At 37.5% G+C, this 12,948-nt stretch overlaps 1 protein-coding gene across 3 annotated transcripts in view; it reads left to right on the forward strand.

Annotated features, from left to right (window-relative positions):
* The window catches only part of STK31 (serine/threonine kinase 31), an 82,498-nt gene that overhangs the window by 34,414 nt on the left and 35,136 nt on the right, over positions 1-12,948 (forward strand). The gene's annotated exons all lie outside the window — the stretch shown is intronic.

The following is a 12,948-nucleotide window of genomic DNA, read 5'->3' on the forward strand; positions in this document are numbered from 1 at the left end:
TCTTTCCATAGTGGCTGGACCAGGTTACATTCCCACAAACAGTATAATAGAGTTCCTTTATCTCCACATCCTCTCCAGGATTTGTTCTTGATTTTTTTAATGTGGGCCATTCTTACTGGGGTGAGGTGGTATCATGGTTTTGCTTTGCATTTCCCTGATAACTAGTGATGTTTAACTTTTTTTCATATACCTGTGTGCCATTTGCATTTCTTTTTTGGAGAAGTGTCCATTCAGTTGTGCCCATTTTTTAACTGTTGTTTGCTTTGTTTTGGTTGAATTGTGTACGTTCTTTGTAGATAATTGATATTAGTTCTTTATCTGTTGTATGGTGTGCAAATATTTTCTCAAAATTCAGTAGGGCGTCTCTTTGTTTTGATCATTGTCTCTTTTGCTGTACAGAACCTTTTTAGTTTGATATAGTCCCAGCTGTTTATCATCTCCTTTGTTTTCTTTGCTTCTTGAGAGACATCCTCTACATTTTCTGAGGTTTGTGTGATGGAGTGTTTTGCTTATGTTTTCTTCTGTGTATTTTACCTTGTCAGGTCTTACATTCAAGTCTTTATTTTGAGTTGATTTTTGTATATGGTGTGAGATAGTAGTGTAGCTTCCTTTTTTTGCATGTTGCAGTTCAATTTTCCCAATACCATTTATCGAAGAGGTTAACAGGCCTTTTCTTAAATGGAATTGTGTAAATAGTATAAGTTCCTCCAGAATGTTGTAGTGTGTACTACTAAGTCTTGCATATAAAAGGATGTAGTAAGAATTTACCGGCTTACAGTGCAGCTTGAACTTGACCCTGTAAAAGTTTATTTCTTTTTCTTTGCAAACTAGGTTAAGGGTCTATCTCCAAGATCATCTTTGAAACATCTGTCTTTTTAAAGTTTAATCTTAAAAGACTTTTTGCTACTTCTGGGCTTATTTTCCCATATGATTTCCCTATGTCACCAGAATTTCCTTTAAACTTCTCTTTATTTTCTTGAGAAATAGTTTAATTTTTATTTGACTTCTTCAGGTACTGAAGAAATGTAACTTAAGTGATTTAGGTCAAAGTAATAAAAGTTCATTATTGCTGATTTCCTTAGCATTTATTGAGATTTCTTGTGGCCTACAACATAAAGTTGATTTTTCATGACTGTTTCTTACAATTTCAAAAGGAAAGTATATTCTAGGCTTATTCTTGATCTATTTTATTTGAAGATTTAATCTTGTGTTTTAGTTTTGGTCTATTCAGTTTATCAGTTTTGGGGTATTTTCATTATATAGTCTAGTAATTCTGTATATTCTGTAATTTTGTTATGCATTCTAGTTCTTTATTCAAAATGTTTCAGTGCTGTATTGTTGGGCGTTAATGTATTCATGACTTTTACATTTTTAAAAATTTATTTATGCATAGAAGAACTGGGGTGTAGGCCAGAGGTGTGGGGATAGGGGGGTGAGAAGATTCACCTGAGGCAGAGTAGGGAGCAGAAGGGGCAGATCTACTGAAATACACTGCTGAGGGGAGCAGCGGGCGAGACAGGAGAGGATCCAACTCATGCTTCAGTGGCTGGTGATAGCTGAGACTTAACCCCTGTGCCACCAGGGAGGCCCATGATTGTTACTTTTTGAATTCTTCTTTTTAATCACTATGTAACCTAATTTTCTTAAGGTGTTTTGGAATAATTTTTTTTTTCGTTTATAATTCCTATCCCGCTTGATTTTCTAGCTAATATATACTTTGTGTACCTCCCCCCCCACCTTACTTTATTTATTTTTAATTTAAATTTTATTTTTATATTCCCCATACAATTACAACCCCCTTATTTTGACCCCAACCCTTCCTTTCCCTGCCCCCCACCCCACATAGAGTGTCTCTGGTTCATAGTTGTTTGTTAATTTTGATATTTTCTCTCTTATAGTTATTGTTTTTCCTGGCCCCTTATTTAAGTTTTCTAGATTCCTTCTATGAGTGAGACCATCCAGTATTTTTCTTTTTCTTTCTGGCTTATTTCACTGAGCATGGTCCCTTCCAGCACCATCCATGTTGCTGCAAATTGCATGTGTTTATCTTTTTTGAATGCTGAGTAATAATCCATGGTGTATATGTACCACATCTTCTTGATCTGGTCATCTATTTTTGGACATTTGGGTTGTTTCCAAAGCTTAGCTATTGTAAATAGTGCTGCTATAAACATAGGGGTGCAGGTGCTCTTTGGAATGGATGTTTCTGTGTCCTTTGGGTAAATACCTAGGAGTGGAATCGCTGGATCATATGGAAGCTCTATGTTTAGTAAGTCGAGAAATCTCCACACAGCTCTCCATAATGGTTGGAGCAGTTTGCACTCCCACCAACAGTGCAGGAGAGTTCCTTTTTTCTCCACGTCCTCACCAACACTTGTTGTTGCTAGTTTTTTTAATATGTGCCATTCTCACTGGTGTCAGATGGTATCTCATGGTAGTTTTGATTTGCATTTCCCTGATGACAAGTGATGTTGAACATTTTTTCATATGCCTGTTGGCCATTTGCATTTCCTCTTCAGAGAAGTTTCTGTTTAGCTCTTCTGCCCATTTTTTGACTGGATTATTTTCTTTGATTTTGTTGCATCTCATCAGCTCTTTGTAGATTTTTGTGATCAGTCCTTTATCATTAGTGTTATGTGCAAAAATGTTTTCCCAGTCGGTGGGGTTTCTCTTTGTTTTTGTTATTGTCTCTTTTGCTGTGCAGAAGCTCTTTAATTTGATGTAGTCCCAGCCGTTTATCTTTGCCTTCACTGTCACTGCTTTGGGTGTTGTGTCTGTAAAGATGTCTTTGATGTACATATCATGTAGTGTTTCGCCTGTATTTCCTTCTATGTATTTTATGGTTACAGGTCTTATGTGTCATTCTTTCATCCATTTTGAGTTCGTTTTTGTGCATGGTGTTAGGTAGTAGTCAAGCTTCATTCTTTTGCATGTAGCGACCCAGTTTTCCCAGCACCATGTATTGAACAAACTTTCTTTGCTCCAAAGCATATTCTTTGCTCCTTTGTCAAAAATTAGTTGACCATAAATCTGTGGGTTTATTTCTGGATTTTCTGTTAGATTCCATTGATCTGTGTGTGTCTGTTCTTGTTTCAATACCAGGCAGTTTTGATGATTGTGGCTTTGTAGTATAGTTTGAAGTCTGGGAGTGTGATGCCTCCATTCCCTTCTCTTTTTTTTCCAGGAGATCTTTGGCTATTCAGGGTTTTTGGTGATTCATATGAATTTCATCAATAATTGTTCTATTTCTTTGAAGAATGACATTGAAATTTTGATTGGAATAGCATTGAATCTGTATATTGCTTTTGGTAGGATGGCCATTTTAATAATGTTTATTCTTCTAATCCATGAGCAGGGGATGTCTTTCCATTTCTTTGTGTCTTCTTCTATTTCTTTAACAGTGTTTTATAGTTTTCTTTGTATAGGTCCTCTACCTCTTTGGTTAGATTTATTCCCAAGTATTTGATTTTTTTTTTGTTTTGATAATAAAAGGGATAGTTTTTTTGATTTCTTCAGATTTATTGTTTGTGTATAGGAAGGCTACTGACTTTTGTGTATTGATTTTGTATCCTGCCACTTTACTGAACTAATTGATGAGTTGAATTAGTTCTTCTGTGGAGTTTTTGGGGTTCTCTATGTATATTATCATATCATCTGCAAATAGTGATAGATTGACTTATTTTCCTATTTGTATTCCTTGTATGTCTTTATCTTGTCTTATTGCCCTGGCTAGCACTTCCAGTATTATATTGAAAAGCAGTGATGAGAGTGGACATCCTTGTCTTTTTCCAGATCTTAATGGAATTGCTTTTAGCTTTTCAACATTGAGAATGATACTGGCTGTTGGCTTGTCATATGTGGCCTTTATGATGTTGAGGTATGTTCCTTGTATCCCAAGAATTTCAAGGGCTTTTATCATGAATGGGTGTTGCACTTTGTCAAAAGCTTTCTCAGTATCTTATGGTTTTTATATTTCTTTTTGTTGATGTGTTGGATAACGTTGATTGATTTTCGGATGTTAACCCATCCTTGTGTCCCTGGAATGAATCCAACTTGGTCGTGGTGAATCATCTTATGGATACATTGTTGGATTGTGATAACTAAAATTTTATTAAGGATTTTTGCATCAGTGTTCATTAGGGAGATTGGCCTGTAGTTTTCTTTTTTTGTGTTGTCCTTGTTCGGTTTTGGTATGAGTGTAATGTTGGCTTCATAGAACGTGTTTGGTATTATCCCTTCCTTCTCAGTTTTTTGGAAGAGTTTGTGAAGGATAGGCACTAATTTGTTTCTGAACGTTTGGTAGAATTCATTTGTAAATCCATCAGGTCCTGGACTTTTGTTTTTGGGAAGGTTTTTGATTACCATTTCAATTTTGCTGCTTGTAATTGGTTGGTTTAGGTGTTCTATTTCTTCTTTATCTAGCTTTGGGTGATTGTAGAGTTGTAGGAATTTGTCCATCTCCTCTAGATTGTTGAACTTGTGTCCATATAACTGTTCATAGTATTTTCTGATTATTCTTTTGATTTCTGCTGTGCCCGTTGTGATTTCTCTTCTTTCATTTGTGATCCTGTTTGTTTGTGCTTTCTCCCTTTTTTTCTTTGTGAGCCTGCCTAGGGGTTTGTCTATTTTATTTATTTTTTCAAAGAACCAGCTCTTGGTTTCATTGATCTTTTGGATTGTTTTTTTAGTTTTGATTTGATTGTTTCTGCTTTGGTTTTTATTATTTCTTTTCTTCTGCTGGTTTTGGGGTTTTTTTGTTGTTCTTTAAGCTTCAAGATTTGGTTGTTTCTTTGAGTTCTTTCTTGTGTCTTGATGTGAGCCTCTATTGCTATATATTTTCCTCTTATTACTGCTTTTGCTGCATCCCATACATTTAGGAAATTGGTGTCCTCCTTGTCATTCAATTCAAAGATTTTTTTAAATTTTTTCTTTGATCTCCTCATTAGTCCGGTGGTCTTCCAGTAGTGTGGGTTTCAATCTCCATGAGGTAGTAGAGTTCCTTGCCTTCTTTTTTATGGTTTAGGCATCTAGTTCGATGCCTTCATGGTCAGAAAAGATGTTTGGTATGATTTCAATCTTGGTGTATCTGTTGATGTTTGTCTTGTGTCCCAGTATGTGATTGATCCTGGAGAATGATCCGTGTGTACTTGAGAAAAATGTGTAGTCAGTTTTTTTTGGGTTTAGTGTTCTATAGATGTCTGTTAAGCCCAAGCACTCTAGATCCTTATTTAGAGCTTTAGTGTCTTGACTTATTTTTTGTCTCATTGATCTATCCATTGTTGATAGTGGTGTGTTGAAGTCTCCTATTACGTATGTGTTTTCTCTGATGTCTGTTTTCAGAGATGATAATAGTTGTCTGATATGTTTTGGTGTTCCTTCGTTAGGTGAATATATGTTAATGAGTGTTATTTCTTCCTGAAGTTTTGTTCCCTTGATCATAATGTAGTGACCATTGAGGTCTCTTTCTACCTTTTTGAGTTTGAAATGTTTTATCTGATATAAGTATAGCTGTTCCTGCTTTCTTTTTTGGTCCATTTGCTTGTAGGATTGTTTTGCATGCTTTAACTTTGAGTCTGTTTTTATCTTTTGTAGCTAAATGTGTTTCCTGGAGACAGCAAAAGGTTGGGTTTTGTTTCTTAATCCAGCCTGAAACTCTGTGTCTTTTTATTGAAGAGTTTAGTCCATTTACATTTAGAGTTAATATTGATATGTTAGCATCTGTATTTGCCATTGTGTTTGTCTTTCCTTTGATTTTATTTATTTATTTTTTTAATAACTTTTGTGGTTTTTTTTTTTTTTTTGGCCTTCTTTCGTTGTTTTTTGTCCCTCTGAGGTTCTGGCTTTAGGATTCCTTGTAGTATTTTTTGGAGTGTGGGTTTAGTCGTAATGAAATTCCAGAGTTTCTGTTTGTCTGGGAAGGTCCTTATTCTTTCTTCATAGAGGAATGAAAGCTTTGCAGGATAGAGTATTCTTGGTTGGCATCTGTTGTCTTGAAGTCTGTTGACTATGTCCCTCCACTCTCTCCTTGTCTGTAGTGTTTCTTTGAGAAGTCTGATATCAGCCTGATTGATTTTCCTTTGAATGTTATCTGTATCTTCCCTCTTGTCAGCTTCATTATTTTTTCCTTGTCCTGGATTCTTGGGAGCTTTACTATTAAGTGTCTTGCTGTATTTTTCCTTTCGTCGTGGAAGTTTGGTGTTCTTCTTGCTTCTTGTATATCAATTTTCAGCTCCTTCATGTTTAGGAAGTTCTCTTCAGTTATCTCCTTGAATATTTTCTCTGATCCTACATCTCTCTCCTCTCCTTCTGGTATTCCTATAACTCTTATATTTCCTTTCCTCATAGAGTCAGATAGTTCCCAAAGTCTTTCTTCAGTCTTTTTCCTTCGTACTTCTCTTTCCTTTTCTGTTTTGGTTCTTTTTATTTCTGTGTCTTAGAGAGTACTTATTCGTTCTTCCATCTCCTCTATTCTGTTATCACTGCTTTTCCCAGTATTCTTTAGCTCTTCTATTAATCCTTTGATCTCCTGCATTTCCTTCATTTCCCTCTTTAGGTACTCAATCATTCTTCTGAGCATTGTTTTCCTTAATGACTTCCATCAGTTTTTTCATCACGGCAATTTTAAATTCTTTTTCTGGAAGGCTCACAAGTTCTTCCAAGTCACCGTAGTTGCAAACTGGTGGATTGTTTTTTTTTTTTTTTTTTTTTTGGTGGTGTGTCTTTTTTCTGAGGCATTGCTACTTTGCTTGTAGTTTTTCTTTTCCCTGCTGCCTTTCTTCTGCTTTGCCTTATGCGTTGGGACACTGTGCCACTGGTACTGGCTGGCATCTTTTTGGTGTTTTTCGGCAATCCAAACGAGTCAAAAACTGTTATGCCAGAAGTCTAGTGAGGCAGTGGTACTGAGTATGTATAATGGTCACTGTCACAGAATCTCTCCTCCTTCTGTGTTTAATTATAAAGGTGCGTCTTGAAGTCCCACAGACTTCCTTGGAAGTGGGGCAGCTGGATTGCACTCTGGGTTCCAAATCTCTGGATCCTCCTCTGGGCTCCAACTTCCTGCCAAGTGGGACTGGGCTTGTGGGGGCCTTCAGCTCACCTCTGACATCACAGGGAACCTTCTCCCTCTGGCTCCACGGGGAGCCTTCTGCCAGATTCAAGCAGTCTTTATTGAAGAAAGGTCCCTGTTCTAAAATGGCACTTTGGAGACAGGCACACTCTTCCGCGCCCGGTCTGCCCCAGCCGTGGGTGCCTGCTCCCCCTCTGGGCTCAGACTGCTGGCCAGAAGGGGCCTGGCGTGGGCGAACTTCCTTACTCACCTCTGGCTCCTCCAGGAACCTTCTGCCGGTTTCAAGCAGTCTTTATTGAAGAAAGGTCCCTATTCTAAAATGGCGATTCGGAGACAGGCACACTGTCCCTCATGTTAGATCTGCCCCAGCCATGGGTGCCCGCTCCCGCTCTGGGCTCAGACTGCTGGTCAGAAGGGGCCTGGCTTGGGTGAACTTCCCAGCTCACCTCTGACTCCTCCGGGAGCCTTCCGCCGGTTTCAAGCAGTCTTTATTGAAGAAAGTTCCCTATTCTGTGGGGTGTTGGTGATTTTTTTTCTGGTTGCTAGGTGGTGCCAGAGATCTCTCCTAGTGTCCTTGGGGAGCTGTTTTTTTTTACCCCGTGGGACAGGGGAACAGAGTGGGAGTGGTGTGGAAAGCCTCAATGGATTTGGGGTGCTGTGTTTGCCTTGTGCCCCACTGTCATGGGCATCCCACGCCGTGAATTTCATGCCCCGGGTCTCAGTTCCAAAGCCCTCAGGTCCAGGACGTGGGCTGTAGCCCAGTTCAGTGTCTGCAGAAATGGCGCCTTTTGCACCCTGCTCCCATGTCCGGGTGCCTGGTTTCTGATTACTCAGTGAGGGACATTCACCTCAGTGAGGGCCCCCGCGCGTCTCCCCGCAAGCCTAGGTCACAGGCACAGGGACCTGGGCAGCCGCAATCCGGGTATCCTTTTCAAGAGTGCTGCTTTTCAGCACAAGCTTACCTGCTGGTCTGGGGCTGTTTGAGGTCTCTGGGAGTCCCCACCTCTTACTTTAAATGTCTCTCTTGGACATCACACTAACTCATTTTTAAAAAGAACCCCACCTCTAAAAAAACAATCCAAAAGATCAATGAAACCAACAGCTGGTTCTTTGAAAAAATAAATAAAATAGACAAACCCCTAGCCAGGCTCACAAAGGAAAAAAGGGAGAAAGCACAAATACACAGAATCATAAATGAAAGAGGAGAAATCACAACGGACACAGCAGAAATCAAAAGAATAATCAGTAACTACTATGAACAGTTATATGGAAACAAGTTCAACAATCTAGAGGAGATGGACAAATTCCTACAACTCTACAATCACCCAAAGCTAGATAAAGAAGAAATAGAACACCTAAACAGACCAATTACAATTAGCGAAATTGAAATGGTAATCAAAAACCTCCCCAAAAACAAAAGCCCAGGACCTGATGGATTTACAAATGAATTCTACCAAACGTTCAGAAACAAATTAGTGCCTATCCTTCACAAACTCTTCCAAAAAATTGAGAAGGAAGGGACAATACCAAACACGTTCTATGAAGCCAATATTACACTAATACCAAAACCGAATAAGGACAACACAAAAAAGGAAAACTATAGGCCAATCTCCCTAATGAACACTGATGCAAAAATCCTCAATAAAATTTTAGCTATCAGAATCCAACAATGTATTCATAAGATAATTCACCACGACCAAGTTGGATTCATTCCAGGGGCACAAGGATGGTTTAACATCCGAAAATCAATCAACGTTATCCAACACATCAACAAAAAGAAATATAAAAACCATATGATAATATCAATAGATGCTGAGAAAGCTTTCGACAAAGTGCAACACCCATTCATGATAAAAGCCCTTGAAATTCTTGGGATACAAGGAACATACCTCAACATCATAAAGGCCATCTATGACAAGCCAACAGCCAGTATCATTCTCAATGGTGAAAAGCTGAAAGCAATTCCATTAAGATCTGGAACAAGACAAGGATGTCCACTCTCACCACTGCTTTTCAATATAATACTGGAAGTCCTAGCCAGAGCAATAAGACAAGAGAAAGACATCCAAGGAATCCAAATAGGAAAAGAAGAAGTCAAACTATCACTATTTGCAGATGATATGATAATATACATAGAGAACCCCAAAATCTCCACAGAAAAACTAATTCAACTCATCAATCAATTCAGTAAAGTGGCAGGATACAAAATCAACACGCAAAAGTCAGTAGCCTTCCTATACACAAACAATAAATCTGAAGAAGAAGAAATCAAAAAAACCACCCCTTTTATTATCGAAACAAAAAAAATCAAATATTTGGGAATAAATCTAACAAAAGAGGTAAAGGACCTATACAAAGAAAACTATAAAACACTGTTAAAAGAAATAGAAGAAGACACAAAGAAATGGAAAGACATCCCCTGCTCATGGATTGGAAGAATAAACATTATTAAAATGGCCATCCTACCAAAAGCAATATACAGATTCAATGCTATTCCAATCAAAATCTCAATGGCATTCTTCAAAGAAATAGAACAATTATTGATGAAATTCATATGGAATCACCAAAAACCCCGAATAGCCAAAGCTCTCCTGAAAAAAAAAGAAGGAAATGGAGGCATCACACTCCCAGACTTCAAACTATACTACAAAGCCATAATCATCAAAACTGCATGGTATTGGAACAAGAACAGACATACAGACCAATGGAATCGAATAGAAAATCCAGAAATAAACCCACAGATTTATGGTCAACTAATCTTTGACAAAGGAGCAAAGACTATGCATTGGAGCAAAGAAAGTTTGTTCAATAAATGGTGCTGGGAAAACTGGGTCGCTACATGCAAAAGAATGAAGCTTGACCACTACCTCACACCATACACAAAAATCAACTCAAAATGGATTAAAGAACTAGACATAAGACCTGAAACCATAAAATACATAGAAGGAAATATAGGCGAAACACTACGGGATTTGCACATCAAAGACATCTTTACAGACACATCACCCAAAGCAGTGATAGTGAAGAGAAAGATAAACAGCTGGGACTACATCAAATTAAAGAGCTTCTGCACAGCAAAAGAGACAATAACAAAAACAAAGAGAAACCCCACCAACTGGGAGAACATTTTTGCACCCAACACTAATGATAAAGGACTGATCACAAAAATCTGCAAAGAGCTGATGAGACTCAGCAACAACAAAGAAAATAATCCAGTCAAAAAATGGGCAGAAGAGCTAAAAAGAAACTTCTCTGAAGAGGAAATGCAAATGGCCAACAGACATATGAAAAAATGTTCAACATCACTTGTAATCAGGGAAATGCAAATCAAAACTACCATGAGATACCATCTCACACCAGTGAGAATGGCACATATTAAAAAAACTAGCAACAACAAATGTTGGCGAGGATGTGGAGAAAAAGGAACTCTTGTGCACTGTTGGTGGGAGTGCAAAGTGGTCCAACCACTATGGAGAGCTGTGTGGAGATTTCTGGACCTACTAAACATAGAGCTTCCATATGATCCAGCAATTCCACTCCTAGGTATTTACCCAAAGGACACAGAAACATCAATTCCAAAGAGCACCTGCACTCCTATGTTTATAGCAGCACTGTTTACAATAGCTAAGCTTTGGAAACAACCCAAATGCCCAAAAATAGATGACTGGATCAAGAAGATGTGGTACATATATACCATGGAATATTACTCAGCATTCAAAAAAGATAAACACATGCAATTTGCAGCAACATGGATGGCGCTGGAAGGGATCATGCTCAGCGAAATAAGCCAAAAAGAAAAAGAAAAATACCGGATGGTCTCACTCATAGCAGGAATCTAGAAAACTTAAATAAGGGACCAGGAAAATGAATATAAGAAAGTGAAAATCAAAATCAACAAAAAACTATGAACCAGAGACACTTTTTGGGGGTGGGGGGCGGGAGGGGAAGGATTGGGGTCAGAATGGGGCATTTGCAATTGTATGGGGGAATATAAAAATAAAATTTAATATTTAAAAAAAAAAAAAAAAAAAAAAAAAGAACCCCACCTCTAAAGCTACCTTTTGATGGGTGACTTCACTGATTTATTTACAATTACTATTTTATTAGAACTTATTCCTCTGATTATTTTGGGTTTATCATGGTTGCATTTTTCTCCTGTTCTACCTTCTGTCCCTAATATTAAAGAACATTCTTACTTGTCTTCTTCTCTCTCTCTCTCTCTGTTTCCCTCCCAGAAACCGGTTAATCAAATAGGCACAGTTGTTCAGGATTTTGAGATTGTTAATGATATATTGTATACTGATAAATCAGATAATAAACGTTAGATTTATTTTCTAGTTATCACTCATGAGTTCTTGGACATCTTTTGGTTTTCTCTGTGTTTTGTAGTATTTTTCATAAGTACTTTCAAGGCAGTCATGTTGTGGACTTTGTGAGATAGTAAATATCTCAGTAAATCTTATTTAAACAACTTAAACATTTAAACAGTTGTTTACATTTAAGCACTTAAAGTAGTTGTTTAGTTGGCTATACAATATTAGGTTCAAAGACCTTTTTTCCTTTACACCTTTGACAGCAGTGATCCATTGTCTTCTTATTTCTATAGTTGTTGCTATTAGTATGATTTTTGTTCTTCTGTGATCTTTTCTCGCCCCTGGAATTTCCAACATATTTTTCTTGACTTTGTTCTGAAATTTTAAAAACATTTAAGCTTAGATCTATGTGAGTCATTCAGTTATATGTTTAAGTAGGAAATAGTAGGTAATTATTTCTTAAGAGACTGTCTCCACTTCCCTACCAACCCCATTTACTTTTTCTCTCATTCTGTGACTTCTGTTACAGGAACATTTAAACTCATATCTTCATATTTTAATTGCTCATAATTTTTCTATCTTTTCTATCTTTTTGTGTCTCTTTGGAGGGATTCTTGACTTAACCATCTAGCTCACTGATTGTTTTTTAGCTATATTTCTTCCACCGTTTAGCCAATCCTTTATTTCAAAGATTATTTTTTTATTACCTAATAAGTTGGTTATAAGTAAATTTTTTATTTATAACTGGTTTTGCTTTATGTTCACAATATTCTTTCTTTTTTGGGTATGTTTGTTGGGTATATTTTGATCTTAGTTTATCTGTACCATTGCTTTTGCCTCCTTTTTATAAGTTTTCTACGTTTGGTATATCTTTCAGAGTGCTTGTATTCGTCACATATTTTATCTTCTATCCTTCCCTCAGGATTTCATATTGCCTTGGCAAACTGTAAGCGATGTTAGATTTGAACTGTTATATAGGTATGGTAGCTTTGTCTCCCACTTCAGAGTTTTCAGTTATGTTTAGGAATAGGGGTGTTTCTCAGAGTAGGGGTTGCAAACTAATTCCAGTATACCCTCTTTTCATCTCTACTGCATGAGACCTTGGTCTTCATGGTACTTCCTAGTCCTACTTCAGCCATGACTCTTTCAAGGGACTCAGACCCTTAGTTGTAAATACAGAGGAAAAGGAAGAGAATGCTCTTTTGTACTTACCATTTTTGCCTCATTTGGATCCTGTACTGTACTTGTATAAACACCTTGTCTCTTACTTATGCTGCTGCTTTCCTGCCCAGTGTGAAGGAGAGAGGAGGGCATGTGAAGAAAGCTCTCTTTTCCCATAGGTTTTTCCCTGATGTTGTAAATGCCTCCTCCCACTTCATGTCCTTCACTACTAAGCACCAACCATCCTCTGTCTTTCCAGGCGTTTTTGACTGTTTCATGATAAAAATTTATGACATCTACTCCTCTTGTTTCTATCACATTCCAAGGTTTGATTCCTGGAGAGAGCCAAAGGTGCTCTTGTTTCCTCTAGTCCTTTAGAAAAGCTTCCTCTAGTCCTTTAGAAAAGAC

This window comes from Talpa occidentalis, unplaced genomic scaffold, assembly GCF_014898055.3.
Source record: "Talpa occidentalis isolate TD23 unplaced genomic scaffold, MPIMG_talOcc4v2.1, whole genome shotgun sequence".
Taxonomy (NCBI): Eukaryota; Metazoa; Chordata; class Mammalia; order Eulipotyphla; family Talpidae; genus Talpa; species Talpa occidentalis.